Raw genomic sequence first — 7490 nt, 5'->3', positions numbered from 1 at the left:
GTGGAAATTTTTAATACATTTTTTTAGGTACGGACTTTTGTGTGAGCCAAATTTATGTGGTATGAGAGCCTTCTTGGTGCATAATGATAGTTGCATAACTGAAATTCATTTGTTAGGAATCCTATACTATAATTATGCTATGCATGCATAATTATTATCACCCATATTTTGTTTTGTGATTTTAGTTTCTGTGTTTTGAGCAATTATTTTTTGTTAAGGCCCTTTATGGGACTTAGTGCATGATAATAGTTTCATAATTGAAATTCATTTGTTGGGAATTTGTACTATAATTATGTTATGCACGCATAATTATCATTCCCATATTATGTTTTGTGATTTCAATTTCTATTTTGAGCAACTATTTTTTTGTAAAGGCTCTTTATAGGACTCATTATGATTATTTATGAGAGTCCTTAAGTATGTACCTTATAACTTTGAGAATTAGTTGGCTCTAAGAGAACCAAAACCAGAGGATCTCTCTTTACAGTCTAATACTTTTGACAAGGCCTACAATAAATATTGGTATAAGTCCAACAAGATCTCTTTGGCAGTGATTGAATTCACCATTAAGGAAAGGAATTAGGGACAACATTTTTTTGGTGAGATATATTATGTAATGCTTGATGGCACTCAGTTATAATGGGATATTTGGTGTTAAATGGGGTATGTTTTGAACTTGTATGGGGTTGACTTTGGAGTAGTTCTTGGTTTATAGAATTATTACAACCTAATTATGAATTATTAACATCTTATTTCACATGAGAAAACGGAGAGATTGAAGAATCACACAATATTAATAATAGACTATAATAACTTTTACTCTAAGGGGTGAAGTGTTTTAAGTTTGGAACAACTTTAGAAGCTTTGGCTCATTTAAGTAAGAGTTGCTAGACTATTATCCTTTTATGAGCTTATACAATTATAAACTTATGATGAGCTCTTGATATTTTGGGCATGTCAAAATTCATTATATTGTTAGCCTTATATATATATATATATATATATAATGTTCTACCATTAATAATCCAGCTTCATTAGAGGGGTGGATAAATGATAAATATTTAAAATTTTCATTTCCATCCACATGCTCAGAGCATTTACAAATAAATTAATGATATATTTCTATAATATTTCAAGAGTCATTACACTTAGTGATTGTATGCTCACCTATAGTGGATCAAATCATGGTAGTGTATTATTTAAAATTATACTTCAAGATATTATGTTGACAATAAATTTTACCCCATAAGTATGTCATTGTCAATGTAATTTATGTTTAACATTTTGAAATTATCTCTAAATATCATATTGGTAAAAGATATTTTCGGTAAAACAAAAATTACTAATGTTGGTAGTTGGGCATTTATTTTGGCAAGTTTATAGATAAGGGTTTTTAATGTTTTGATGTTTCTCATAACCTATAGGTATGGTGACATTAAATATATTTGGTTAGAACCCTTTCAATAAAGTCCTTAATTCATATTTAAATAATTCATATTTAAACTAAATACCTAATAATCTAATGTCCAAAATAATATAAGATAAATTATTGTTATTAGGCTGGAAATCATAAGTGAGATCTTTTGTTGAAGAAGCTTAATCTCAAAATCTATTAAGTGATTTATTGTTTATTGTTGCATAGGATCAAGAAGGTGCCAAATTTGTTACTCACTATCAAGTTAATCGAATTTAAATCTTATTTTCAAATAAATAGTCAGAGTTATAGGCCTAGACCACTAGCCTACTTGTTAACAGCACCACCTTTACCTATGTATGTTTATTGATTAACTTCCTTTAATGAGGATGAGGTTGTCAATAATTCACTTGTTAAAATAAAATAATCTATGATATATACTAAGCAGTTGATTATTCAGGCATTCTCAGAGAGTTGGTATACCTATAATACCTAGTTGAAAGTAATAATTTATGATTAATCAAGTGAATATTACAAGGTATAAACCTTTCTTGTTGTACATAGTGAGGACATTATTATATTACACATGGATATCATAATAATTTGCCATTAAATTATCTCAAACGAATGGAGACTTGAAGGAAGGATTTGAAATACCTTAATAAGATGATTTTGTAAAATTTAGTTAGGAAAATTTAATGTGCAACTATCTAAAATAATCTTTGGGAATAAGCAAGTCTCTAGGTAGTGATATTTGAAGCTTTAATGAGGCTATTAGCCCCCTTTAATTTCACTTAGAATAATTCAAATTTGTGTATTGTTTGCTTCTTATGCTTCATGCTAATAGCCAGTCACTAGCTAGTGATCAAGTAAATGAGACAATGTACTTTTGGTCGTGCCACCTTGATATAAAATTTTCTGTCTGACATATTTTATTCAAGGATTAATATTCATTTTAATATATCTAATTGCAACCTTGATTTGTCTTAAGCAACCTATTTTAATCGAGTATTAAAAAAAATCTGGTGCACACTTTTAGTTTGATACCTATTTAAGGAGTGTAAGGTTGTTTAAATTTGAACATCCTCAAAAATAATGTTGTGGAGGAGCATTTTGCATATAAAGAATTTTGTACGCTTCCACTATGAATGACTTTAAGGATGTTAAAATATATGTTGGTCTTTAATCTAGATTTGCTTCAAATACTCCTTAGTAAATACTTGTAAAATCATCGCAAGAAATTATTGAATAATCTTTTTGGAAAATTCTTGTACACTGAAAGGTATGTGATACCTAATGTTGGTTGTTAAAAATTTAATCCTCTTCTAAATTTATGACTATGAGGATTTAGAATGTGCATCATATGTATTCCATAATACAGAGAGGAGCTATCTTGTAAAAAAAAAGAGTGTATTATAAACACTCATAGCTACCTTAGTTTAAAATATAGATATATATATATATATAGATATATATATATATATATATATATCGCTTATTGTAAAGCCTTTCATTAGGTTATATAGTTGAAGAAATTAGTATTGGACATGTTTTTTTGTTATTTCCTCCAATTATGAATGCAATATTTTGTCTACCTTGAGCTTCTTTCAAAGATTTTGTTGGAGAAGATTATAGACACTCATACTCATGTAGTTCACTTCTGTAGTAAATGTATGCTTATGCATTTGTATGACCAAAGGCTTACCTATGTGGGTTTTATTAAAATTTTAAGATAGCCTTGGTTCGGTGGGAGTTTGAGTTGTGTTCTTTTAAGAACATTTGATGGTTTAAGGTTATTTTTGCTATTATGCTCAGTTCTTGTTTTAGAAATAATGAGATGCTTTATATCATTTGTTTTTTCATAGGATTCAATGATTTGTCTTTATGCATCTTGTATCACTTATTTCCTCTTGGGATTAAGTGATCTTGTATTGTTTCTCTATTGAGTTTTAATTTAGGTTCAGAGATTTGTGGTGCTTTATATCATTTGTCTCCCCATAGGATTCAATGATTTGTGTTAGAGCACCCTGTGTCACTTGTTTTCCTATACGATTTAGTGACTTTGTGTCATCTCTTTATCGAGTTGTGGTCAAAAGACCCATCTTATGTTTAGTTCAGTAAAATGCATCTATATCATTTGTATTCCCATAAGATTCAATGATTCTGTTATGGTACGCTATGCATGTCATTTGTTTCTCCACAAGAATCAGTGATTTATGTTGTTATCTTACTGAGTTATGTTGGAATAAAATTTCATATTTTATTTAAATTATAAAACATTATATCATTTGTTTCCTTATAGGATCTAGTGATTTTGTGAAATTTCATTTTCTAAATTTTATTTGTGACTTATTTATACAACTTACTCAATTAATGCAATCCAAGTGAAAAATTGTTGGAATATTTATTTATAAATTTATATTAATTAATAAGCCCAAATAGATTGGTCTTTATGATCTTGTGTAAATCGCAATAGGCAGACTACATAGGTGAGCCCAATGGGCAAAGGTCCAACCTATAACCCAATAGTTGTCAATTATTTTCTATCTCTTAACTGATTGAGTCAGAGATAATATAATATAATTAATTAATTTATTTATTTATTATAGCAGTTACTGATCTAGTCCATATAAACCGATCAGTCGATAACTAGAAACATGAAAGTTTTATTTATCTCCATGATCTCTGCATTCTTTGAAGAATTTAGGGGTCTAGTGAATTGTGCGTCTGCCTATATTTGAGGTAATTGAGGTCTCACATTTAATCATGGATTCTTTAGTTACACACATCACTATCCTTGAATCTTGTTTGATTTATGAAAATTGAGATACTAAAGTTAACATGAGATTCGAAGCTACTGGAATCGAAACCAAAAAAAAATCTCCAACTCTCCCTTCCTCTGGTCTAGAACATGAAGAAATAAAGAAGATAAGGACAAAAATCTAACTAAGTGGAGGGTATAAAGGTAATTTTGATTAAGCAATGAAAAATAAAAATTCCCTTCTTGCATTGTGAGGATTCAAACCCAAGATTAAGTAATTAAGTAAATAAGTGATTGCTTGCTTTCCACTAGACTCAATTATCTTCCTTGCTAAGTTTGCTCCAAAATTAATAAAAATACACGTTAAATGCATTTTCATATAGTTTAATTTTTTGCTTAAAACTTGAAGTTATTACATTTAATCACATTGATAGGGACAAAAATAAGGATGTAGATTTTTTCACTAGATTATCACATACTTTGGATAATAGTTTTTGTCTCTTTGATCATCATCTATTTTCAAATCTTAGGGATGGAGGATAATGAAAGAGCATTGTTTTTTATTTGTGTTTTGTTTGTTGTTCCGTGCTTTGTTTTGTTATTAACTATTGATATCCAGTTTTATTAAAAAAAAAAAAAGTCCCCCCCCCCCCCCTTCCCTTTTGATATATTCCTCTTTAAACCATCATCAATTCATCACATGGAGAGTGGCTTGCATGTCTTCCTCTGCAAATATGATGAGCTTTAATTTGGGAGCGAACCAAGCAAGTCTCCTCAAATCTATATTTTCAAACATTTTAGAAAATGAGATTTGTTTAAAAATAGGATAACTTACTTTTATTGTTGATTTGTTTTTTATTGTTTAAAAATAAGATTACATCTCTAGAATATTTGATTGCAGCCACGTTGATTAATAAAAAATATAATTATTTAGGTAAGAAAAAATAAACTCTTAAAATTTTTAAAAATAAGCGAACAAAATATATTATAAGAGATTATATTGATAAAAATTAAGCTAGTTTGAGGGTTAATTAGTTTTTATTTATCTATATACATGTTAAATTATCAATATACTTTACATATTAGATTATTTTATAGTAAATTTGTGTTATAAAATTTAAAGGACTCACCTGATAATTTAACAAAATATAAGAGATCAAATTGATAACAATTAAACTTAAGAGATTAAATAATAATTAAATAAAACTTAAAAAATTAAAAGTTTCATTATTTTTGTAATCTATTTTGATTATTTTAAAATATATTTGATGACTATTTTGTGACTTATAAATATTTTGTTTGTAATTTCAATTCCATTGACTAAAATGTAGAGTGTGTTTGGTTTTAAGTTTGTTAAAAATTCATTTGTTAAAAGTTCATTTGTTAAAAGTTTATCTGACAAAAGCTTGTTCAGTGAAAATTATTTATTGTAATGAAATTTATGTTTGAATATATTTTTTCAAGAGTCAATTTGATAAATTAAAAATTATTTAAATTAATTATGATTTGTGCTTTTATATATAAAATAATTAAAAAATATATTAATTTATAATTATTTTTAATTTTTTATATAAATATAATATATTAAAAATGTTTAAAAAATGTAAAAAAATTGTAATAACATAAAATTTAACATGTTAAATAATAAAAATAAAAAATATGAAGTATAATATGTTGGAAAAAGATTATGCAGTAAATAATTCAACATTTATTACCACACAAGGAGCACATATGGTGTTGAGAGGAGCAAAGATGAAAAAGAATTGGAGGATTATAAAGTGAACTCATCCAAAAAAAAAAAAATTCAAAGGCAGCACGGTCAATTAAAAAAATAAATATAAATTTATTCTCCTGATTAAATGTTTAACTTACATCTGACATTTAAAATTCAACTTATAATAAAATTTTAATTTTAATTCACATTTAAATTTTATTTTAATTCAAATCTGAAAAGTCATTTTATCCAACTAAAATTTTTTAAATAATTTTAAACATTTAAAAAATTTAAAAATATTTTTCAAATGTCAAAAAGTTGTTTACCCAAACGCACCAGTTGTCGGCAAGTTCATTAGGGGATGTGAGACGTCATAAGAAGTCAATAACATCACATGAATGCACCATTGAGACCCGCTGAGTTGGCAGATTCCTGACCTCTCTGTTTCCTTTCACCAGAGTTTCTTGTTACACGTTTAATTTGATAATTTCCTCAATATTAAATCCCGAAATCCGAAAGCATTCAAGAGAATTTAAGGTGATAAAAAAAAAAATTTACACCAAACGTTTCCTACATCTCCATCCTGGTCCACTCAATATAATTAATCTCAAATTATTTGTTATTAATTTCATTTGATATTTAAAAAACAAAATTTTGAATGCATAAAATTAATTTAAGAAAATAATATGGTTAATAACTAATATATCTCATAAAATATTGTATGAATATCATTCTGAACCTTAAATTTAAAAAATATGTACAAACTTTAATCAATTTTTAATTTTTGAGCATTTGATATCTTATCATCAAGCATTAAAAAATGCCCTTACTTTTTAGCTTATGAGGCCCCCTCACAGGCTAACATGTCATTCATTCCCTCTCATTGTTGGTGGATTCCACAACCTAAAAAGTAATGACAATTTTCTATTACTTAACTGCTATGTTTTTATGTGTTAGAAATTTAAAAATTAAAATAAATTTTTGTATGTTTTATGAGTTTAGAATTTGAAATATTATTAAAACAATAATTTAAAAAATATATTGCTTATTAATCTAAAAAAAATATTATCCCCCATGAGATAAAAATATTTATTTTGTGAACATAGTCCTCATTTAATCAATTTAGGTGGTTAATTTCTTATTAAAAAAGTACTTCTAAATTATTTTAATGGTAAATAAAAATAAATAATAAATTTGAGACGCTGAAATTAATATCAATATTAATCATCAAATAAAATATAAAAATATGAAATTGTGCTATTCACATTTCACAAGATAGAAAATAACTTATTCCGATCGTCACGCAAATACTTAAATCCCATATTAGAGTAATAAATAATACATTATTATTATAAGAAACCAAATCAAAAGTTTAATTATCTTTAAGAATAAAAATTATAAATGACCAACAAGTTTGCCAAAAGGGATTATGATCACTTAAATAAATAGTCTCAGATTTAAATCCACGCAAATGAAAAAAATTCTGGGAGAGATATTCTTGTCTAGAACGTCACTGTGTTATGAAATATCAGAATACATAAAACAATATAAATATATAAATCATGCTTAAAACTAATTTTAAAAAACGATATAATTTCATA

Source organism: Prosopis cineraria, unplaced genomic scaffold, assembly GCF_029017545.1.
Source record: "Prosopis cineraria cultivar Desert tree isolate PC_DT_omini unplaced genomic scaffold, ASM2901754v1 PC11, whole genome shotgun sequence".
In the NCBI taxonomy this organism is placed as follows: Eukaryota; Viridiplantae; Streptophyta; class Magnoliopsida; order Fabales; family Fabaceae; genus Prosopis; species Prosopis cineraria.
Note: the sequence above shows the minus strand (reverse complement) of the source record.